This window comes from Salvelinus sp. IW2-2015, linkage group LG26 (genome assembly GCF_002910315.2).
Source record: "Salvelinus sp. IW2-2015 linkage group LG26, ASM291031v2, whole genome shotgun sequence".
In the NCBI taxonomy this organism is placed as follows: domain Eukaryota; kingdom Metazoa; phylum Chordata; class Actinopteri; order Salmoniformes; family Salmonidae; genus Salvelinus; species Salvelinus sp. IW2-2015.
Window position 1 is genome coordinate 27624980 of NC_036866.1, and position 12655 is coordinate 27637634.

Below are 12655 nucleotides of genomic sequence, written 5' to 3' on the forward strand. Positions count from 1 at the left end.
AACAGTATTGTCTGTTTTGGAGGCAATTTAAAGGAATTGATTGCGAGAAAGATTGCAATAGTGTGCTTGCTTATGCACTGATTTAAAGCAATGATATTCGAGTGATAGGCTGTTTTAACAACAACAAAAAACATATTTACAATTAAAAATTTAAGGTGACCCCCAAAAGCCAGATGGAGATGTGTAAATTAGATGCGCATTCGGTCCTTATTACAGTAGCATAATCTATGCTGCAAACTAGCTCTCAAAGTCACACTTCAGAATTAGACGTTCATCCATGTTTCTCAAATGTCAAATTTCGAGGTTGTTGCAAACGTCAAATTTCAAACTGTTTAASGTTAAGTTTAGGCATTAACTCAACATTTTTAAGGTTTGGGTTAAGTTTATTCATTAACTCTGAAATCTTAAGGTTAGGTATTAACTCTGAATGGGGTTAAGGTTTGGGATAGGCTTTCTTTCGCTGGATTCGAACTTCCAACTTTTGGAATCAGAGGTAGATCCACCATCCCTTTCCACAACCGAAACCTATCCCCGTCTACAACTGAAACCTATCCCCGTCTATAACTGAAACCTATCCCCGTCTACAACTGAAACCTATCCCCGTCTACAACTGAAACCTATCCCCGTCTACAACTGAAACCTATCCCCGTCTACAACCGAAACCTATCCCCGTCTACAACTGAAACCTATCCCCATCTACAACTGAAACCTATCCCCGTCTACAACTGAAACCTATCCCCCATGGATGGATGTCGAATACTAACTTGTATCAAGAGTGACGTGGCTGATGCTGCAGAAAATGTAGGCCTACCTGTCACAGAAGAAAAGTTACCATGATGAGATGATACATGCATTGTAAACTGCGCTCCTACTGAGATGAGCTGTCCGTCCCCACTCTGCACGTTGATTTTTACATTTATTAACCTTTATTTAACTAGGCAAGTCAGTTAATGAGAACACATTTTCATTTACACTGACGGCCTACTTGTAAAGCCTCCCCAGGCAAACCTGGGCCAATTGTGCACCACCCTATGGGACTCCCGATCACGGCCGGTTGTGGTACAGCCTTGGATCGAACTTGGGTCTGTAGTGATGCCTCTAGCTCTGTGCCACTCGGGGATTGAGCATGCAGATAGAAGTCCATAGAGAAGACAGATTTAGACATTGCATATAATTAACAGTTCCATTTCACATCATGCTGTTCATAGAAATAATTTATTATAATATACCGGTTTCTCGCAGTTATTTATCCCGTGAAAAGGAAGTGGGTTTGGGCAGGAAATCTCGATAACCCGTTTCCTGGTATTCAACCCTAGTCAGGGATCAGCGGTTTATTGTTTATGTTAAAGAGACTCAGAGGGATCATCCCTCTCTCACACTCAAACTCACACACACACTCGCTGTGCGTCAGTGATGGGTCCTCCTCTGAATTCCCCTCTTCTTATCATCCAGGAATGTCTGGGAAAGAATTCTGTTGGTCACGTTCCAAACATTACGATCATTTTTCTGTCAGTGGAGATGTGTGGGTGTATGTGAGGGAGAGAGAGAGAGAAAAAGAGAGAGAGAAACCGTACACACCTGTGGTAGGCTCAATATGCTAGGCTGACTGTATCTCTTACACTGTTATATAAACTCTACGCTTCTTCTTTGCGTGTGTTTAGTGGTGACAGAGATGCGGCGGTGCTGACTGTCAGACAGGAGGGGAGTTTCTGTAGGAACCCAGACAGAGACACATACGGCCCCTGGTGTTACACTAACAGCACTGCTATACCCTGGGACTACTGCAGCATCAAACTATGTGAGTCACACCACACCACGCACACCACGCACGCACCACACACACACACACACACACACACACACACACACACACACACACACACACCACCACAACACACACACACACACACACACACACACACACACACAACACACACACACACACACACACACACACACACCACACACACACACCACACACACACACACACACACACACACACACACACACACACACCTGCTGTAGTGCATCGTCACTGAGACCTCCATCTTGGTTTCATCCTCTGTCATCACAGGTGAACCATCAGAGAACACCATTCCACAGAGAGGTCAGTCCTTCAACTCACGCCTTCTGGCATTCATCTTGTAACCTTCGGGTAAACCATGTTTTTTCAACATAGCTTCCTCTTTCTCAACTTGTCAGTGAGGTGTCCAAGTGTTGTGTTTCATCCATAAGAGGACCAGGATAGTAGGAGGAGCTCCAATTGCCATTACAGATGGAAGCTGGATGGTCAGCATACAGAAGGGTACACACACACAAACACAACATAGACACACAATTGGCTTTGCATCTCTGTATTCTATAGTGTAAACTGCTCTTTGGCAGATGTATAGACCATCTGTCCCAGAGTTGAAGTTAGCGAAGGTTCATCGCCAGTGTGTGATATCATGTGTGTTGTGTTTCCTTCACCAGGTCCAGTCACTGGTGTGGAGGTTCTCTTATACGGAGGAATGGGTTCTCACTTGACAGACAGTGTTTTCTCCTCATGGTATCTGGACCTCTCTCTCCCTCTCAATATTTATTTTACTCTTTTCCTTTCTTCCTCTGTACCTATTTCTTTACTATACTTACATCTACCTGTCTCCACCCAGTGTTCCAGACCTGAGTGAGTACCGTGTTTGTTGGGTGTTCAGACCTCCGTGGCTCGGCTCCTAACGGCACCTTCAAACAGGAAGTCTCCATCTCCCATGTGGTCTGTGGTCCTGAGGGCTCCAACCTGGCCTCATACGGCTGGCCAAGTGAGTGCATAAACAGAAATATACAAACACAGCTGGTCGTTTTACATAGATGTTCTACTCCTGAAATAACTTTTTGTTGATATGATTATGTCTTTGTCTCTATAAGGCCTGCCCTCCTGCAGAAGTGTTCACAACCATTCAGCTGCCGGTGGCTGGGTGCTCTATTGCTGATGACGATGTGTAGCATGTATGGATGGGGTGAAACAAAGGTACACACACATACCATAATACCATCAGGATTTTATCATCTAGATAAGGACTGGTTATTCATTAGCTCTACTGATCAAAATCTCCCCTCTCTCTCTCAGGGACGGGTCATGAGGGTGTACTGAAGGGTGGTCCATCTACCCATGTCAGTAATGAGAGTGTAGAGAAACAACACAGAGGGAACCTCCACATCACAGACACCAAGATCTGCCGCTGGGGGGAGGAGGACGAGGGTGGTCTGTGAGGTAAGGAGCTGGTGAACTGCTAATGAAATGTTCTGCACTTAAACACTTGAAAAGAGTTTACCTCACCAGGAGAGTACTATATGTCCTTACTAATGTATGTTTTATGTCTCTCACCTCAGAGGGACTATGGCGGCCCCTTGGTGTGCCAGGAAGGAGAGAGCAGGGTCATAGTGGGGGTCAGTGTCCATGGCAGAGGCTGTGCCCGTGCCAACCGCCCTGGCATCTTCATCAACATCCCCTTCTACACACAGTGGATCCACAAGGTGTTCAGACACTACCCTGAACCTCAGATCAACTAGAGACTAACCTTTATCCCATCATCAACTAGAGACTAGACCCAACCTTGAGACATCCTACAACCGGTGGATCCATAAGATCTTCAGACACTATCCTGACCCGTACCCTGATCTGACCAACTAGAACCACCTTGATATAGACACATTGTTGTGTAAGTCCAGTAAGGAACAGCTGAGTCCTCGTGCATTTGAAAGGGGGGRAAATCCAGCCGTATTGTAAATATCAGACGCAACTCCAGACTTGATGCTGGACTGCTAAAAGACTCATCATGGGCTTCTATATGTCTGTGGAGTGGAACATAATTGTGTTGATAAAACTGCTGGATTGATCTTTAGATAATGTAAATATGTATTGTTACAAAYATGCTACTAAGGACAACAGAGGTGTGGATATGTGGTTGGCCAACGACCATGTCCTGAAGCTGGTAAGGTTTGGAGTCAGAAAGACGCTGTAGATAAGATGGTAAAAGTGGGAATACACTTGATTCCGGACGTTACTTGAATGTACTGAAAACCAAAAGGCAGTAGCTCTCCACTTCTGTAGTGTGCTTCTGTAGGGCACTGTCAAGGGAACTAAAATATAGCTGGGTCGTTCCACCAATTCGGTGCCTTTTGAGAAGTGTAAAACATTTAATTTGACCAAATTTTAACATTCTGCCACAAAGAGCACATGTTCAACTTAAAAAATAAAAAAATTCCCCATCTCAAGAGGTTAAATAAAAAAATGGTTTATGATTTCATCTTAAATCAGCCATAAAACCCTTGTGAAATGGGGATGGAAGCTTGTTGTGTGCAACAGGGAGTCTCAATTGAATGCCAGCTTCACAAAATGTTTTAAATTGTTTAAAAATTTCGAGCCTGTCTATCTATGGGTAACAGGGTTGACGTGTTATGCTCGACCTGCTCAGTTTTCCACCACAAAACACCAGAAAATTGCCAAAAAGAGTATAACCAGCTAACCTGCTTTTACATTATGATTTGACTATTAGATGTTCGATGTTTCTTTTGATTAAAATATTTACGTAGGAATAGTTTCACCATATTAAAATTAGAGTTCAGTTCACATAAACAGGTTTGACCTTAAAATGAGGGACAGAGGTAAATGAATCACAAATTACATTAAATAAATAATCATCTTCAGAAATGACTTTACAAAGCAACAAAATAACTAGGACTTTACAATGATGGTGAAAACATGGAGAAATGTTGTGGTTAAGTGGGTTAAAATCATCCTAGAAGTCACGGTGGGTTCACGAAAAAACATGTAAAAATGCTGACTTTATCAAGTCTTTATTCATATAAAAATCTGATATATTGAATATATTGACATATTGAATTCTCCATGTGGTCTATATTAAAGGGCACTTCATTTAATGTAACAGACTTTTAAAATGCAATATTGGTGCACAATTTCTACTTTATTGTCAAAGGGAAGCAAAAGGCTCTCTTTTCGTGGAACAACCCAGCTCTGTACATCTGAGGGCATTTTACTGTACTATACCTATAAGTGTCTCAGTGTAAATAGTTTTCTGAGTGTAAATCTGACAGGCTGAATGTGATATGGGTCTTATAGACCTGTGAGAGGATGGGGACGTTGGCCTTTTTAGGAACATGGAAAGATCAACATGAAGCCATTGAAGGTACATACAGTACATGTATGTGTAAATATGTTTTATTTCTGTGTATGTATTGTAAAGGTAAAAGGGTATGCAGCTACAAGCCTTTCCAGTTTCCTCTAACCCTCTCCTTTCTATCCATTTTAACTCTCCTTGTCATCTATTCTCCCCCTCTCTCTTCCTGCAGTGATGTATTCTGTTTGATACACACACACACACACACACACATAATCAGTCATACTGATTGTGTGTGTATCAAACAGAATGTGTGTGTGTGTTTGTATGTGCGTGTGTGTGCGAGTGGGTTCTGTGAAATCTATCAGAGTGAGTTATATTCCCTCACCTCCCTCAGCCTCTGGCAGACATCCAGTAACTATCTACTCTGGAAATGAATTTTCACAGACTCTGTCACCGCAAACTGTTATCAAAATGGAGCTGTTGGCTACTGTATGTTCAGTGTTATTGTGAGAATATTAGCCTCTATCTCTATCACACATTGATCTGACTATTTCACCTGTGAATGTGAGTGGTCCCTCAAAGAACTAACCCCTACTTTATAGCTTTAATTGTATTTCGTGTGTGTATTTGTAAATGTAGTGAAGTTGCATTCTGTGTCTGTGTGTATATGTGTGATGTGAAGTTTTTATGCTGCTATACAAGGTTGTAAAATATTACATTATATGTACATGTACACTATAGGCTACTGTTCATATATTGTTTTTCATTTGAATACTCCATGTCAATATTACAGTACTATGATATACCTGTAGTACACCGTGTTCCTATCTTAATGTATCTGTAAGTTAATCATTGAATACTGTTTTAATGTGTTTATATTTTAGTGTTACAGTATATTACGTCATGGTACCATACCCACATACAATGAGTTTGTTCATTTAATTTGCATTAGGTGGTTGTGAGTGCAATCATTAGGCCTAATTTCAATGTCAAYGTTTCAGCGAGAATTTGATGCGTTCACAACCAGGCGTTATAACAGTAGACCAAGGCTTCTAACAGGTGTCTATTCAATTCGATTCAGAAAGCATCCATCAAAGGATGGAAGGAAGATGTCTTTGACGCGCATCTCACATAGGTCTGTAATGCACATTGAAAACTCTAACGCTGACATACATGGGACAAGAAAATAAAAAGGTAGGCGCTAATGTCTTTAAAAAAGTATGAAAATGTATGCACTCACTACTGTAAGTCAAATAAAATAACAATAATAATGGCGCCGGAGGGGAGGGCTGCCATTTTACGGACTTCTAACCAACTGTGCTATTTTGTTTTTTCGCATTGTTTGTAACTCATTTTGTACATAATGTTGCTYCTACYGTCTCTTATGACCGAAAAGAGCTTCTGGACATCAAAATAGCAATTACTCACTTCGAACTGGACAAAGATTTTTCTTWAATGAGTCCGATGCAAAGGATATACTGCTTTGTCAAGAAAAAGCCCAAATCCCTGTCAGTGTGAAGAAAAGACATAGAAAAAGGGTGAGGACTGCGGTGTGCCTTGTATAAATTTGCAGATGAGTAGGTAAACCACCTCTACCCTCGGTATTATTGGCCAATGTGCTATCATTGGAAAACAAACTAAACAATCTGCGATTAAGACTATCCCACCAACGGTACATTAAAAACTGTAATATCTTATGTTTCACCGAGACTTTGCTGAACACCGATAATAGCGTCTGATAAATGAATACATTTTAAAAATATATATATACAGTGGGAGAAACAAGTATTTGATACACTGCCGATTTTGCAGGTTTTCCTACTTACAAAGCATGGAGAGGTCTGTATTTTTATCATAGGTACACTTCAACTGTGAGAGACGGAATCTAAAACAAAAATCCAGAAAATCACATTGTATGATTTTTAAGTAATTAATTTGCTTTTATTGATGACATAAGTATTTGATCACCTACCAACCAGTAAGAATTCCGGCTCTCACAGACCTGTTAGTTTTCTTTAAGAAGCCCTCCTGTTCTCCACTCATTACCTGTATTAACTGCACCTGTTTGAACTCGTTACCTGTATAAAAGACACCTGTCCACACACTCAATCAAACAGACTCCAACCTCTCCACAATGCCAAGACCAGAGAGCTGTGTAAGGACATCAGATAAATTGTAGACCTGTACAAGGCTGGGATGGGCTACAGGACAATAGCCAAGCAGCTTGGTGAGAAGGCAACAACTGTTGGCGCAATTATTAGAAAATGGAAGAAGTTCAAGATGACGGTCAATCACCCTCGGTCTGGGGCTCCATGCAAGATCTCACCTCGTGGGGCATCAATGATCATGAGGAATGTGAGGGATCAGCCCAGAACTACACGGCAGGACCTGGTCAATGACCTGAAGAGAGCTGGGACCACAGTCTCAAAGAAAACCATTAGTAACACACTACGCCGTCATGGATTAAAATCCTGCACGCACGCAAGGTCCCCCTGCTCAACCAGCGCATGTCCAGGCCCGTCTGAAGTTTGCCAATGACCATCTGGATGATCCAGAGGAGGAATGGGAGAAGGTCATGTGGTCTGATGAGACAAAAATAGAGCTTTTTGCTCTAAACTCCACTCGCCGTGTTTGGAGAATAGAAGGATGAGTACAACCCCAAGAACACCATCCCAACCGTGAAGCATGGAGGTGAAACATCATTCTTTGGGGATGCTTTTCTGCAAAGGGGACAGGACGACTGCACCGTATTGAAGGGAGGATGGATGGGCCATGTATCGTGAGATCTTGACCAACAACCTCCTTCCCTCAGTAAGAGCATTGAAGATGGGTCGTGGCTGGGTCTTCCAGCATGACAACGACCCGAAACACACAGCCAGGGCAACTAAGGAGTGGCTCCGTAAGAAGCATCTCAAGGTCCTGGAGTGGCCTAGCCAGTCTCCAGACCTGAACCCAATAGAAAATCTTTGGAGGGACCGAAAGTCCGTATTGCCCAGCGACAGCCCGAAACCTGAAGGATCTGGAGAAGGTCTGTATGGAGGAGTGGGCCAAAATCCCTGCTGCAGTGTGTGCAACCTGGTCAAGAACTACAGGAAACGTATTGATCTCTGTAATTGCAAACTAAGTTTCTGTACCAAATATTCAGTTCTGCTTTTCTGATGTATCAAATACTTATGTCATGCAATAAAATGCAAATTAATTAATAAAAAATCATACAATGTGATTTTCTGGATTTTGTTTAGATTCCTTCTCTCACAGTTGAAGTGTACCTATGATAAAATTACAGACCTCTACATGCTTTGTAAGTAGGAAAACCTGCAAAATGTCAGTGTATCAAATACTTGTTTCTCCCCACTGTATATGGAATTAAGGATTTTTTGTGGATGTTTGCTTTTGCGTTGAATTTGTAGCCTACTGTAGAAGAAGCCTGGTGGGAGCCGGGAGCAAATTGTTGGCCAGCCTCAAGGTCTGTCAGAGGGCGCTATTATTCCTGACAATATTCGCCCTCTGAGTGCCCAATGCAACAAAATAAAACATAGAAAATATGTCTTAATAAAACACAATGCTAGTGGCTAATTCTACCCTGAGGTTGCGTATGGAGTTCAGTCAGTTTGCTGCAGTCTGTTGTTTACCCATAGATATAGATGGAGAACTCTAATGCCCAAAAAGCATATTTTAGCATGGGCTTCGCCATTGAGGACTTTCACCATTTTGAAGTACTGGGTGGGACTTCCTATCGACGGGTTGGTTGACAACGTCACAAAAAATATACAAGCTGCCATGTGAGGAATCTATGGTGGCTCGTTTCAACTCATTGTCATTGATACCATGTCTTGTTTTGTGGTGTTTGACTCATGTGAAGTCTATGCTAATATGGCAAAAATATTGTTAGCTAGCTAACAAAAGAACTGTAACAATGTATGTGAGAACAACAAGTGCTCATTGTGAAAATGTGTTTCGATTTTCATAAATAATGTGGAGACAAATATAGTTTACATGTTGTCAACAATCTAAGCCAACCCCATCTGTTTTGCCACATAGTTGTGCACGCATCGGTTTCTTGCACAGGTCGGTTATGTTGCTAAACAACCCACCCGTCTAGTTGTTAAGAAAGGATCATAAAATTCCATCCAGGTCACCAGGAGGGATCAGCCAATGAATTATAATCGTGAGAAAAATATCATAACTGCAGCTGGCTTAAACAGCCGACCTTGGCTTTATACCCATTCAAACAACACACTCCAGGTGGCACTATGCATCTTTTCAGTTTGTTTCCAACACAAAGTAGTAAAATAAGAAACTCCAGGTGGCAGTATGCACCCATTCAGTTTGTTTTCCAACTCAGAGTAAAATAAGAAACTCCAGGTGGCAGTATGCACCCATTCAGTTTGTTTTCCAACCATAGTAAAATAAGAAACTCCAGGTGGCATTATGCACCCATTCAGTTTGTTTTCCAACTGAGAGTAAAATAGAAAACTCAGGTGGCATTATGCACCCATTCAGTTTGTTTTCCAACCCATAGTAAAATAAGAAACTCCAGGTGCATTATGCACCCATTCAGTTTGTTTTCCAACTGAGAGTAAAATAAGAAACTCCAGGTGCATTATGCACCCATTCAGTTTGTTTTCCAACTCAGAGTAAAATAAGAAACTCCAGTGGCATTATGCACCATTCAGTTTGTTTTCCAACTTAGCAGTAAAATAAGAAACTCCAGGTGGCATTATGCACCCATTCAGTTTGTTTTCCAACTCAGAGTAAAATAAGAAACTCCAGGTGGCAGTATGTACCCATTCAGTTTGTTTTCCAACTCAGAAGTAGTAAAATAAGAAAATGTACTACTTCAAAATGGAGATAGCCTCAATGGCGCTGCCCGAGCTCTCACATTTGCTATAATGGAACAGATACAACGATGCAGTGTATGTGTTTAGAAAACCAGTCAGTATCTGGTGTGACCACCACTTGCCTCATGTAGAGTGACACATCTCCTTTGCATAGAATTGATCAAGCTGTTGATTGTGGCCTGTGGAATGTTGTCTCACTCCTCTTCAATGGCTGTGTGAAGTTGGTGGAAATTGTCGGGAACTGGAACACGCTTTCGTACACGTCAATCCAGAGCATACCAAACATGCTCAATGGGTGACATGTCTGGTGAGTATGCAGCCCATGGACAAACTGGGACATTTCAGCTTCCAGGAATTGTGTACAGATCCTTGCGACATGGGTCTGTGCATTATCCTGCTGAAACATGAGGTGATGGAGGCGGATGAATGGCACGACAATGGGCCTCAGTATCTATTCACGGTATCTCTGTGAATTCAAATTGCCATCGATAAAATGCAATTGTGTTCGTTATCCGTAGCTTATGCCTGTCCATACCATAACCCCACCACAATCATGAGGCACTCTCTTCACAACGTTGACATCTGCAAACAGCTCGCCCACACGATGTGCAGGCACCATGCCAATTCCTGCAGGCACCATGCCAATTACACACTCCCTCAAAACTTGAGACATTGAGTGGCGAAGTGGTCTAAAGTACTGCATCGCAGTGCCTGAGGTGTCACTACAGACCCGGGTTCGATCCCAGGCTGTGTCACAACCAGTTGTGACCGGGAGTCCCATAGCGCCATGCACAATTGTGTCGGGTTAAGGGAGGATTTGGCCAGGGGGGCTTTACTTGGCTCATCGCGCTCTAGCGAGTCCTTCTGGCGGCCCGGACTCCTGCAGGCTGACTTCAGTCATCAGTTGAACGGTGTTTCCTCCAGCACATTGGTGCAGCTGTCTTCCGGGTTAAGTGGGTGGATGTAAAGAAGCGCGGTTTGGCGGGTCATGTTTCGGAGGATGCATGACTCAACCTTCGCCTCTCCCGAGCCCTTTGGGATAGTTGCAGCAATGACACAAGATTGTAATTGGGAAGAAAAAGGAGGTAAAAAAAAAAAACTTGTGGCATTGTGTTGTGTGACAAAACTGCACATTTTACATTGGTCTTTTATTTTCCCCAGCACAAGGTGCAACTGTGTAATGATCATGCTGTTTAATCAGCTTCTTGATATGACACACCTGTCTGGTGGATGGATTATCTTGGCAAAGGTGTAATGCTCACTAAAAGGGGTTTAAACACATTTGTGCACGGAATGTTAGACAAATAMGCTTTTTGTGCGTGTGGATTATTTCTGGAATCTTTTATTTCAGCTCATGAAAAATGGGATCGACACTTTACATGTTGCGTTTATACTTTTGTTCAGTATAGTAAAGGAGAAAACCGACATAYTTGCACCCTGAATGGAGGATGTTTTATGTACGAGCTGGTCGCGGGGGACGCGAGTGTGTAACCCACTGGGCAGGCTGAGTTGGGACGTCAGAGGTCAAACAACATCAGGAATAATAGAGCCTTTTGGTTGTATCTTGGGGCTGGTTGTTGTCTGAGTAAGCTAGTCTACAGTTGGCCGTGAATCAGCTGCCTGAAGTGTATCTCATCATTAGCCTACTCCCAGTATGGAAGTTACATATTTCATGTTTTACCTCAATGGCGGATGAGCTGCAGAAGCTGGTCAAACCCTCCTCAGATGCATCCTTAATTATGGTATTATTTCTAAGCTAGTTAGACTGAAAGGCTATTTATAGGCCAACAACTACTGTATGTGTGGAGTCATTATGGAATTCTGCTGTAGAGACACTGGGTGGCCACTGGGCTGTGCTAGCGTACAGGCAATATGTGGAGGATGAATAAGACCTAAATATCTATGAGCCACACRCACACAGGAACACACGTTCAGGGCTCTCTTTGGCTCAGGACTGTGTGTTTGTCACAGCAGTGATGTTGAGCTAAAGCAGGGTTCTCTCCCTAACTGTGTTTTTTTAAATGTCGGCTGCTCTTTTAGCCCTGCACCCACATCATGGCCCACATAACCCACTCTGCATCCAAAAAAATGCTTAAACAGGGACATGACTGAGAGACACTGAAACCCAAGGGAGAAAGAGGGGAGGAGGGGTGGAAAGGGAAGGGAGAGATAGAGAAAGAAAGAGGGAGAGGGGATTAAATACTGAATCCATTGATGTAGCATTAAAGGTCCAATGCAGCCATTTTTATCTCAATATCAAATCATTTCTGGGTAACAATTAAGTACCTCACTGTGATTGATTTAACTTGTTATGGCTGCAGGGGGCGTATTGAATAACTGGAAAGAGGTGCCCATTTTCAAACGGCCTCGTACTCAATTCTTGCTCGTASAATATGCATATTATTATTACTATTGGATAGAAAACACTCTCTAGTTTCTAAAACCGTTTGAATTATTTCTCTAAGTGAAACAGAACTCTTTTTACAGACCATTTCCTATCCGGAAGTGAGATTTCCAAAAGCGATGTCTCTCTTCAAGAGCTTGTCTATAAAAGGGCATGTCACTTAGGACTGTAGAAACACRTCATACACCTTCCCCTGGGTGTCATGCGGAAGTGAGAGCAGAAATGACTTGATTATCTCGTTCTGGGATTGAATACAACCTCTTGGAGTGAGAAGTGCGCCATAAATTTT

At 42.4% G+C, this 12655-nt stretch overlaps 1 pseudogene; it reads left to right on the plus strand.

Annotated features, from left to right (window-relative positions):
- The window catches only part of LOC111952724 (hepatocyte growth factor-like), a 31789-nt pseudogene extending 27795 nt beyond the window's left edge, over positions 1 to 3994 (plus strand).
- The last annotated feature ends 8661 nt before the right edge of the window (positions 3995 to 12655 follow it).